At 40.8% G+C, this 12955-nt stretch overlaps 1 protein-coding gene and 1 long non-coding RNA gene across 7 annotated transcripts in view; one reads left to right on the forward strand and one right to left on the reverse strand.

Annotated features, from left to right (window-relative positions):
• The window catches only part of acoxl (acyl-CoA oxidase-like), a 417467-nt gene that overhangs the window by 359303 nt on the left and 45209 nt on the right, over positions 1 to 12955 (forward strand). The window lies entirely within an intron of this gene.
• The window catches only part of LOC132830941 (uncharacterized), a 558005-nt gene that overhangs the window by 26186 nt on the left and 518864 nt on the right, over positions 1 to 12955 (reverse strand). The gene's annotated exons all lie outside the window — the stretch shown is intronic.

The raw sequence follows: 12955 nt of genomic DNA on the forward strand, positions 1-12955 counted from the left end.
CAGGTCATTGTTCACACCTCTGAAGCGAATGAGAAAGTCAGCCTTTTTATTTAACATCATTAAGACTGAATTTCTTTTCCAACCAGCTGCCATGGCACAACATCTCCTTCCAGCAATTCATACCAATGTCACAGCCTGAAAAATATGAACTATTTTCCATGTCTGTAGAATCTTCTGTTTCCTAGACGACAAAATTAATCAATGTGCCAATTGACTGGGGAAAAGGGTTTTTTAGGACCTAAGACTAGGATCATGGTTTACTGAGCAGGGTGATACCTGCACTTATTTATGCTTCAGAGACTTGGGCAACTGACAGCAAGCACCCCAGAACACTGGAGAAGTGCTACCTTTGCAAAACCCCTGCAAATTTGCTGACAAGAATGACTGTTAAACAGCATATCTGCTCAAAAGCCAATTTGTCCAATATCGAGGCACTGATTACTCAAAACTAATTCCAAAGGTTATGGTGGGGGGGTGTAATTCAATTGCCTGACATTAGGCTCCCAAAGCAGCTAATCCACTTATAGTTTAGTTACAACAGAAGACTCCCCAAAGAACAGCAGGAACACTTTGGAATCTTCTCATAGGAAACCCTGGCCTGTGACTGACCAAATGGAGAAAACTCATTTGGGAAGACACCAAAGACATTGTTGTTGGGAATATGCAAAGTCAAGGTGTCAGGAGGAGTATGCAAACCTCCAAATAACCGATCAGATTAACCTACCTGACCCTCAAAATACCACATGCTCCATCTGTGGCAGCACCTGCAGATTATGCACTAGATTTAGCAGCCATTTAAGAACCGTGAAACCAGAGTGGGATCACATCATCCTCAGTCCCGAGGCACTGCCTAAGAAGGAAAGATTTATTTTGTTCATGTAACTTTAAAGGATGTATGACCACACATACTAGGTAATATTTTGAACTTGCTGAAGATAAGAATTTTAAGAGGTTGTCAAGACTTTGTCAAGTAGCTCCCCTCCCATGTCGCCATCTCCCTGTTGCTCCCTTTCTATTGCCTCTGAAATAATTGACCCCTTTGTTAGGAACAGTGACATCCAGCAACTTTTAACTGGTTGTTGTTCATTATGTTAAACTGTTACAGAGATGGACAGGAGCTTATGGAGCCAGCATAGCTTAACACAACTCTGCTGTCACTTGTTATCCACACTTTCAACAGGACTCACCTAATTGCAATCGGCCATACTGGATCTTTTTATTCATTTGCATCAAGAAAGTGGACAAATAGGCCACTGTAAAATTGGCACATTTATTCTGGCTGAGATTAGCCTGGTGTAGACTATGGCCTGAAGTCTCCTGTTTCTTACTGAGTACTACACCACAAGATACATTTACCCTTCAGAGATTTTTGGGTCAGTTCCTTTGCTTACATTAGCCATGATGAGGAGATGCTGGTGTTGCGCAGGGATGGACAAAGTTAAAAATCACACAACACCAGGCTATAGAACAACAGGTTTATTTGGAAGCACTAGCTTTCAGAGCACCGCTCCTTCAGGAGCTACCTGATGAAGGAGCAGTGCTCTGAAAGCTAGTGCTTCCAAATAAACCTGTTGGACTCTAACCTGGAGTTGTGTGATTTTTTTTAACTTTGCTTATGTTGGTAGACTTTGCTATCACTGAATTTTGCTGTCACTGAATTCCAACCAATTGTCATACAAAAGCAAATGGCATGGGGGTGGCAATTGTTTCAACTGTTTGTCCAACGTATTGTCTCCTTGCAGAAACCAGTTTAAAGTCAACGAAGTATGTGGCGAAGTTGGTTGATTGCAATCAGTATGTGTTGCTGATTACTGTGACTGCCCACTGATTGTGGGAACAGAGAAGAAAAAAAAGGTCAAATTAGCATTTGTTGAACAGCATCCGCCCATGTTTTGTGCTCACACTTCATCTGGTTGTATTTTCCCTCTGTGCAAAAGTCTTTATATAATATCATTATTTGTACATCCAATCAACTTTTGCCTCATCCATACCTGCTTATCATTGATTTCAAAATATGTTAAGTGCACAGAATTTTACTGATTCGATATCCAGAAAGAAAGCTACAAAGGAATATCTTACAGAAATACCACTTCCATGGAATGAACCCATTCAATTCACTGTGTACAATACGTCTTATTTTAAAAAACTTAACTAGTTTCACCTTCCTTATACTGATCTTCACTGACTACAGAGTAGTGCAATTGCCAGGAGAATGATATTAACTTTTCCCCAGGGTGGGGGAGTCCAGAACTAGGGGGCATAGGTTTACGGTGAGATGGGAAAGATATAAAAGGAACCTAAGGGGCAACTTTTTCACACAGAGGGTGGTTATGTATGGAATGAGCTGCCAGAGAAAATGGTGGAAACTTGTACAATTACAACATTTAAAAGGCATTTGGGTGAGTACATGAATAGTGAAGGTTTATAGGTATATAGGCCAAATGGGACTAGATTAGGATATTTGGTTGGCATGGACAAGTTGGACTGAAGTGTCTGTTTCCATGTTGTATGATTCTACGACTCCATGACTGTATAACTGTAAGACAGGCTTGCATTTAAGCAACCTGTACCAAATGTGAAGTAATTCCTCCAGTTGAGTTTAGGTCCAGTAATCCCAGGATCCTCAGCTTGATGGTTGGCATGTTGGCGCGCTGTGTCATAAACATATTTGATTAGTCACTTACGACAATTGTCATTGGGCATTTCCCTTCCTCTTTGACAGACTCATTGGCTTCAACATCCTCACATATTGCTTTTGGACACATAAAACTGCTCATCTGGTTCCATTGCTATTTGTTGTAAGTCTGTGCAGCCACCTCTAGTATTTTGCAGGTTTCCACCTTCCTAAAGCTGTCATGTTGACTCCTAGAAATGAAACACTTCAGCCCTCAACTCTATCTCTCTTCACAAGTGCCACCTCAGACTTAGTACAGACGTGTTGAGCTTTACTGGCAGAGTTAGGATGTCTTAATTTCTTTGTAAAAATTTTTATACTTATTGGTCGTATTTAATATTTTAATGACATCTACTATTTCAAATCTAAATTTCGCAGTCTTAAATAGGCTTTTACAGTTGAAGAGCAGTTGAAGTTAGATAATTAAAGGAAACCGCTAGAGCCAATTTTGCTATATCGGCGGTCAGATAGCACTTTAGATTTAAAAACATATAAAACTTGGCATCTCAGAGTAACAAAGCTCAGAATGTGAGTTTGAACTGAGTTTGTTAAATTCATTCATGGGACGAGTGTGTCACTGGCTAGGCCAACAAATGTATTAAAAAGGAAAATAAAAATAATTGAATAAAATAATTAAGAATGGCAGGATAGGTGATGTCGTACAGCTGCAGCATGTGGGAGCTCCAGAATGCTGGTGTTATCCAAACAAACAGGTGTTTGTGGTTAGAGGATCTTTAGATCAGAGTTTAAGAGCTAAAATTTCCTCCTTAATAACATTCTAGGTCTACCTAAAATGCATGTTCTAGCAGGGGATCAAGAAGGTAGCTCACTACAACCTTCTCAAGGACAACAAGTGACTGCCAATGAATACTGACACAGCCAGTGACACCACATCTGACATGTGAATTAAAATAAATACCAAGCGACAGACATGATGTGGAGGTGCCGGTGTTGAACTGGGGTGTACAAAGTTAAAAATCACACAACACCAGGTTATAGTCCAACAGGTTTAATTGGAAACACACTAGCTTTTGGAGTGACGCTCCTTCATCAGGTGATTGTGGGAACAAGCTACAGACAGTGTGACGCATTGGGGGGGGAGCCACTAGCATTAAATTTGTATTGTAAAATTATAAAACATCGACTGGAAAATTCAAGTTGACAAAAGGAGCCTAGAAGAAAAGTTCATAGAATGTTTTCAGGATAATTTCTTAGAACAGCATGTTCAATAGCCAACCAGACAGCAGGCTATAATAGACCTGTATTAAACACCTCGTAGCAGAGGTGCCTCTAGATCACAACAATTATACTATGGTTGAATTTTACTTTCAGTTTGAGGTGGCACAGTGGCTCAGTGGTTAGCACTGCTGTCTCACAGCAACAAGGACCCAGGTTCAATTCTAGGTTTGGATACTGTCTGTGTGGAGTTTGCACATTCTCCCCATGTCTGTGCGGGTTTTCTCCGAGTACCTTGGTTTCCCCCCACCATCCAGAGATGTGTAGGTTAGGTGGACTGGTCGTGCTAAATTGCAAATTGTATTCAGGGATGTGTAGGCCAGGTGGGTTAGCCATGGGAAATGTGGGGTTATGGAGATAGGGTATGATGTGGACTCACGCGGAATGGCCTGCTCCCACACTGTAGGGATTCTATTCTGTGAGAGAAGAGTGGGTTCATTACTAGTATTTTACATGTAACTAAGGCGCAAGTATGAGGGCACGAAAACTGAACTGACTGAAGTGAACTGGCAAATTAGGTTGAGGTTATGTCAATGGACAGATATTGAAAGAGATGTTTTGGAAGACGAAATAGATATATTCCACTGAGAAAGAAAAATTCCAAGTGGAGGTCTCACGGTCCATTGGGAGGAAGTGAGGACAATCCATATTTGCCTAAAAAAGAAAAAAACATATAATTGCAAAAAGACAAACGGCAGGTCAGAACTTTGGCCAAATCATTTTTAAAAATCAAGGAATGACCAAAATGTTAATAAGGAAGAAACGTTAGAGTGTATAAGAAATGTGAAAGCAGTTTCTATAGATATTTTAAAAGGAAAAAGAGCTAACAAAGTGAACATTGGTGCTCTGGGAAGTGAGTCTGGGGAATTAATAATGGAAAATAGGAGATGGCAGGTGAATTGGTCTCCCCTGTAGATAATACAAAAAAGCAACATTCAAGAATGACTGTTACTGCAGTACTCACTTCTATCTTTTGACTGCTGAACACCTTTGTTATTCTTCTTGTTAGGTGCCTTGCTTCTCTGTTAGATTGCTTACAGTGTGGAAGCAGGCCCTTCAGCCCAACAAGTCTACACTGACCCGCCGAAGCGCAAGCCACCCAGACCCATTCCCCTACATTTACCCCTTCACCTAATACTACGGGCAATTTAGCATGGCCAATTCATCTAACCTAGACATTTTTGGATTTGTGGGAGGAAACTGGAGCAAACCCCCACGCAGACACAGGGAGAATGTGCAAACTCCACACAAGCGGTAGCCTGAGGCTAGAATCGAACCTGGGACCCTGGTGCTGTGAGGCCACAGTGCTAATCACTGAGCCACCATGCCACCTCTACTGTTAATGAACTATAAATCATCCAAAATTAAATGACTTGTATAATTGCCCACACCAAACCCTGCAACTCATTTCCCTTGTTTTCAAGAGAATTGACTCAAATATCCTATTCCTCGCGTTGAAATTCTTGTTGTCCCATCCTTAAGACTTATATGCCGGTCCCTGCTTCCCCCCACACCCCCACCCTGGACAGCATTTTGTTTCTCCAGTCCATCAGAAGCAATTGCTCCTTTGCTGATCCACCACAGCCTTCTGAAACACCTTCCCTACATCTTTCCAAACAAAACTGGGCTCTGGTCTTTACTGACACTCTTCTTTCCCCGCTGCACTGCCCTTAAAGTAGACATGAGACATTTCTTTGTAAATAAATTGGTGACATGGTGGCTCAATGGTTAGCACTAATGTCTCACAGCACCAGCGATCTGGGTTCGATTCCAGCCTTGGGTGACTGTCTGTGTGGAGTTTACACATTCTCCCCGTGTCTGTGTGGGTTTCCTCTGGGTGCTCTGGTTTCCTCTTACAGCCCAAAGATGTGTTATTTAAGTAGGGTTGGCCATGTTAAATTGCATGGGATGTGCAGGATAGGTGGAATAGCTATGGTAAATGTGGAGTTATGGGGTTAGGATGGGATGCTGTTTGGAGGGTCTATGCAGACTCAAAGGACTGAATGACCTCTTTCCCAATGTAGGAGTTCTGTGAAATGACTGCAAAAATATTGAGAGCTCTTGCTGATAATTCTGTAAGCTACATCTTCCTATGGTGCAGTTGGTCTCAGAAGTTAAACATAAAGGATAGATATATGAATAAGAAGGGTTTAGAAGGATATGGACCAAATGATGGCAAATGGGACTAAGTCAGAGTGGGATGTCTGGTCGATGTGAACAAGTTAGACCAAAGGGACCATTTTCATGCTGCATGACTCTCTGAGTGATCATATATCATGGGAGGCCATTCTCAACTCACTGTTCTTGTGCTGGCTATTTTAAAGCTGTATTCACTTAGATTCACTAGTCACACTCCCCCTTTTATTGTCCCTTAGCCCTACAAACTTTTATTCTTTAGTATATATTCAACTCCCATTGAAAGTAAAATCAAAATCTGCTTTCATGTTATATTTTATAACTTTCTGATACATATTTCATGATATTAGAATTTAGTTAACTAGATAATAGTTGCTATTTCTTATAGGATTTGCATGCTTTATTGAGATTACTTTTCTAAACTTAAACTGCATAGAACTTGTTACTACCACTGACCACAAACTTGCAACCAAAAAGTTTCTGAGGTGATCTGTGACATTTATCTTAGTTGATTAGTATAACCCATTATAGGATGCAGCTTAAAGGGTAAGATAAGGTTCAGTTTTATTTGTAGTTTACAGATGTGAAAACTTGCATAAGGAGGTAGCAACAAGAGAAAACATGTGACGCAGTAAGATATACAACAAAGTTTCTGCTGAATAGATCAACAATAACAGGGAAGAGAAACCAGTACAGATAGCATTATTGGGTTTACAAAGGATATTTGAAAAGGTGCCACGCAAAAGTTTAAACATTGAGAGTAATATAGTTGGATGGAGGAAGATCTGGTTACTGGACAGGAAGCAAAAAGTGGATAAACAGGGTATTTTCAATTTGGCAGGCTTTAGTTCACACAGTGCCACAACATTCAGTGTTGAGATTTCAGCTATTTATAACCTAAGACAAAGTTGCTGAGAGAAACCTTTCTCAGTTTGCTTACAGTAAAAAGTCAAATGGGAAGATAGGCTGTGAGAAGAACACAAAGAGGCGGCAGGGAGATATAAAAAAGTCAGGTATTTGGGTAACAATATGGCCAATGGTGTATAATGTGGGGAAGGATAAGAACTGAAAAGCAGAACATTTTTAAAAGGAATGAAAATTCCAAATGTTGTCGCTCAAAGAAATTTGATTATATAGGTACAAGGAACACAAAATTAGGAAGGTACTGCCAACAAAGCAGGAAGGCAAATGGATTGGCCATCATTGCAAGGAAATGGGAGTACAGAAATAAAAATAAAATCTTGCTATAATTGTACAAGGTTTTGGTGAAAATGTGTTGCTGGAAAAGCGCAGCAGGTCAGGCAGCATCCAAGGAGCAGGAGAGTTGACGTTTCGGGCATGAGCCCTTCTTCAGGAATTTTCAGCTCTGATCTCCAGCATCTGCAGTTCTCACTTTCTCCTATAAAGTTTTGGTGGGACCATACCTGGAGTACTTTTGTGCAGTTTTGGTCTCCCAAGTATAAGGAAGGTCTCTCAAGTACAGGATAAGGAAGGGTATCGTTGCATTGGACATGGTATAGTGAAGGTTCACTAGCTTGGTTTCTGGAATTGAAAAGTTTTCCTATGACATTTAAGAGGCATTTGGATGGGTATCTGAATAGGAAGGGTTTGGAGGGATATGGGGCCAGGTGCTGGCAGGTGGGACTAGATTGGGTTGGGATATCTGGTCGGCCTGGACGAGTTGGACTGAAGGGTCTGTTTCCATGCTGTGACTCTATGACTCTATGTTGAGTAAACAAATGACAGTGACAGGGTAGTCACTGAGAGATTGCTCTATTTAGGGAATCTAAAACATGGAACAGTCTCAGCATAAGGAATCAATAACATAGGACTGAAGTGAAGGGGAATTTCTTCACTTAACAAGTTGTGAATGTCTCATTGTTGTTCCATATTTCTCATAATCCTTAAGTCTGCTTTCCTGCCTTTTCCCTTCATTCCTTACTCATTAAAAATATGTCCAACTCAGTCTTCAATATATAAGCCTCAACTATCTTCTAAACACCTCCCAGAAGTAAGAAAAATAGAAAGCGCTGGAAATACTCAGCAAGCCTGGAAGAACTCAGAAGATCTCCCACCATCCATGGAGAAAGAAGCAGAGTTAATGTTTCAAGTCTAATATGACTCCTCAGTCAGTTTCAATTTCAGATTTCCAGCATCCATAGTGTTTTGCTTTTATCCTTCCAAAAAATGCATATGGTAACATGAACATAAACACATACAAGTTAGAAGAAGCAGCAATTTGTCCCTCAAGCTTGCTCTGCCATTCAATAAGGTTTTGGTTGATCTAATTAGTCCACATTCCCACTTACCTGTAATTTCTCCTTTAAATAGGTAGCCCTTTGTTTTTGAATGGTGAGCCATAACTCTGATGCTCCCATAAGCAGAAAATCTATCCTGTCAAAATCCCCAGGAACTTCCACATTTCAATCAAGCTCTCTCTTACTGCTGTAAACTCCAGCAGATAGGAGCCTAGCCTGGCATCAGAAGTCAATGCCCTCATTCCAGGTGTGTTAACAGATCAGAGAAAGTAAACCTGAAGTAGTGTTCCAGATTTGGCTGTGTTGCAGGACAAGAGTTTGAATATGAGCAGCAGAGTTTTGGTTGAAGTTTGGTTTATGGAGGGTGGCAGAATTGTTAACAGTCCGAAGGGTTTTGCGGTAAGCGAGTTGAGTTTAAGGCTAGATTAAGTTTAGTAAACAGCTGGGAGCTGTAGTGGAAAGAAGGTGGTGTTAGTATTCTGGAAATGTGAGATGAAATGGGTCAAAGGGCACTAACCTGGAATCCAACGTGTGCAAAGTCAGCTGAACCTAGTTTAGCAAAGTGTAAAGCCACCTGCATGGAATTCCACATTGCAGATATTGAAATTTAAGTTCAGTGAAAAACTGGCCTAGTAGTAATTATACAACCACTGTCAGCTGAGCCAGGAGGCCTCGGTTCAAGTCCCACCTGCTTCACAAGTGTGTTATTATGCACCTGTACAGATTGATTAAAAATAGCTGAAACCACCTGCATGAGGGCTCTTGTGGTGCAGTGGCAGTGTCTCTACCTTTGAGTCAGGAGGCCTGGGAAAATATCTAAAACCACGTATACAAAGTTGGCTCATTCCACTCAAAATGCTTGAATTACATTGCCTGGAAACTGTTTAAACTCTCTTTTCAGTATTAGCAGACAGAACAGTCTATTTTTTATCTAAATCTTTGTAGATAAAAACCAACAAAGTGCTGAGTTGGTTCCTTTGCCCTTGCTGAGTTAGTGTTATGAACTATGGAGAATATTAAAGGAGGCAAACTGAAGGTAGAATGGGCAGATATATGACAGATAAAATTTCTTGCCCAAAATTGTGAAATGATATGTTTGTTACGAAGAATTGGGAGATGCCATATAAAGGTCATAATTCTAAATTGAGATAGATGCACACATTAAGGGTTGCAGGACATTTTGAAAGTGTTTTATTAAAGAAGGCATCAGATCTTTTGAAATAGGGACAGAATGCATCAAAGCAAAAAGAGTTATGATAAACATGTTTAAACCATGGGATTGGATTTCAATGGGACACTATGCCCAGTTCTGTGCATCACATTTCAGGAAAGATGCAAAGGCATTAGAAAGGATGTGAAAAATATTCATGAGAATGGTTTCAAGGATGAGGATTTTCAATGTGATAGATAGATTGGACAATGTGGTGCTATTTTCCTTGAGGAAGAGGAGGATGAGAGGAGATTTGACAGAGGTTTTTAAAATACTGAGGGACCTGGACAGAGTATTTAATGAGAAATTGTTTGAGAAGATGAGGATATCTGTTAAAATGCTGGAAAAAGCAGCGATGATAATATTGAGGACAAAGCTTTTTTTTGCGGCGAGTGGACAGGATCTGGAATTCACTGGATCATCTTGAGGCCATGCTCAATCATTGATTTCAAAACAGAATGGGATCATTAGCCAAAAAAGAAGCATTTTCAGGGCTATGGGGAAAAGTCATCGGAGTGGCACTGAGTGAATTGTTCTTGAGAGAGCCTGTCCAGACAAATGATCACCTCCTGTGCTGTAAACATTCTATGATTGTATGCGCTGACTTCAGTTGGTCCAGCAATAATATGACTTTAGTTCAATCTCTGAGATCCTGGCAGGACCTTGTCGGAGAATGTTATCAGACTGTAATAAACTGTTGGTAGTATCAGGGCCCCAACAGAATCCAATCCTTCCTTCAGTAGTCACAAGGATATACTCTACTAGCTGAGCAATCTGTTCAGAGACACCAAGGCAAATTATTGTGTTCCTGCCACCCAAGGGCAATGATAAGTTCTGTCTGTGCAGACAAGATGTCAAAAATCAGTCCTTTACACTGTCACTGCTTCAATTTTAAAAACTACACCCCAGTCCAACATCGGCATCTCCAAATCATGCTTCAGTTTGGATTCTTTGAGACTGGTGTGGTAGCCAAGCCCTAGTCCTATGCCAGAAACAGATCCAGAGTCTCAAAGTCCATAAATCTGCCTCTATATAAGAGGATCTTGATTTACTCATAGTAATCTCTGTAATTTAAATGAAAATAGCGTCCATACTAAATAACTCTATTTTGTGAGAGTTAACTACTTGATAGATAAAGTCATTATGCCCTCAGAAGAGTCATTGTCACTCTTGTGAATGGTAACTTTGTAATTTAAATAACCAATTAACACTTCCTTGTTCACTGAGCAGTACAATCTAACCCTTACTGATCTGTTCCTGAAAGTGGTTGAGAAGTACATCCAATGCATCAATACATTCGGGCGGCACGGTGGCACAGTGGTTAGCACTGCTGCCTCACAGCGCCAGGGACCTGGGTTCAATTCCCACCTCAGGCGACTGACTGTGTGGAGTTTGCACGTTCTCCCCGTGTCTGCGTGGGTTTCCTCCGGGTCCTCTGGTTTCCTCCCACAGTCCAAAGATGTGCGGGTCAGGTGAATTGGCTATGCTAAATTGCCCGTAGTGTTAGGCAAGGGGTATATGTAGAGGTATGGGTGGGTTACGCTTCGGCGGGTCGGTGTGGACTTGTTGGGCCGAAGGGCCTGTTTCCACACTGTAAGTAATCTAATCTAATCTAATCTAATCTAATTCTATAGTATATACTGTGCAAGTTGTAAAGGTGAGAGCAAGGATACATAAGGCCAATGTTTGGGGAAGACCCAGTGAAGACTGGTGTGGGCAGAGATGGCAGCTTATAAATAAACCCATTTGTGCAAGTGAAAACTGATCACAAATGTTAGCGAAGTAAATAACAGATCCAAAAACTTTACACAAATGTCTACAACATTAATTGTTTTTTCTGTTGCTGTATTTAACATCTTTTCCTCCATTGCATGGAGTTTTATAGGTTCTGCATCCAGGTAATGACTCTTCCATCCTGTATAAATGGAGACATGATTGTTGGGAAATAATTTCGTACAGGTAGTTCTTCTGTGATGGTTGCATTGTTGTGTGACCCCGTCACTATATTAAAATCGCAAAATAAAAATAGCACTTAAAGTTTTAAAGTTCCCACTTTAGAAACAGTATCCCATCTTCATCAATCGCATTACAACCAATTCATGTTGATGAAATGCACATTAGAGCGGAATGACCTGTATTTTGGCTCAAATCCACACAATTTCCAGGAGTAAGTGTGGGAGGAGATGATCATTGGATATCAATCATAACCATGAGCCACAACTGATTTTCCTTATTCCCTAAAGGGATTCCTCACAACACTCCAGATGGGTTCAGCTAACTCAACACTGACCTGGGATCGGTAGACTCAATGTACATCTGGGCTTTACTAACTGAGCCATCATAGGGGTAGGATCTGCAACAACCAGAAATGGTAAGTGGAAAATCCATCCAAAGGTTCAAAAAGTGTGGTGCTGGAGAAGCACAGCAAGTTAGGCAGTATCCGAGGAGCAGGAGAGTCGCTATTTCAGGCATAAGCCCGTCATCAGGAATCCATCCAAAACATCCCTATCATCACTGAAGCCAATTTGATTCACTCCATACAATGTGTTGAAATTAGATTTCCAAATGTTGTGTTTAGTGATCATTCATCAAGAAACAGTTAAGTGCTTCCGAGTACAGTAATAAATGTGGACTTGGAGTCAACCAACTTTACTCCATTTTGCATCTCGATACCTCCGCTCCACCATCTGTACTGGAGTTTTCAACCTTACAAGTTCCTTTCAGAATTCTCCCTTCATCAGCAAGGCTGCTCTCAAACTAAAGGAATGTCCCAGCTGCAGTGTTTCAGTTTAAGTATAACTCTGCCTAGTGTGACTATTTCAGAAAAGCTAAACTCTGGAACCAAATCGACAAAGTGCCCAGATATGCCCTGTTCATAAAGGGAAAACCTTCCAATGTAGACAATTACCACCACATAATTTGACTGTCTGTTAGTAGAAAATGATGGAGAATATTTAACAACACTCACTTAAGGTTCAGTCAGGCCTATTTGGCTCAGAGCTCATCACACTTGGGGACCAAATGTGGATAAAATGCTGAAATCCAGAGATGAGGTGACAGTGACTGTACATGACAATCAAGACACAACCTGGCCAGATGCAACACTAAGGACCCATAGCAAAATTTAAATCATTGGAATCAGGAAGAAAGCTCTCCTCTAATTGAAGTCATACCTAACACAAAGGAAGATGGTTGTGGCTTTTGGAGGTCATTCATCTCAGCCCTTGAAGACTTCTATGGGTTTTCCTCAGGATAGATTTTGAAGCTATCTTCAGTGGTTCATCAATGACCTCTCTTCCAACAAGATCAGAAGTGAAGATATTCACTGATATTTGAAAAGTGTTCACCTCCATACACAATTCCTTCACTGCCATTGAGTCAGAATCCTAGAACTCCCTAATACTGTACTTTGAAGAGTGTTAAACGTGAACACAGTCTGCA

Source organism: Hemiscyllium ocellatum, chromosome 3 (assembly GCF_020745735.1).
Source record: "Hemiscyllium ocellatum isolate sHemOce1 chromosome 3, sHemOce1.pat.X.cur, whole genome shotgun sequence".
NCBI classification, from domain to species: Eukaryota; Metazoa; Chordata; class Chondrichthyes; order Orectolobiformes; family Hemiscylliidae; genus Hemiscyllium; species Hemiscyllium ocellatum.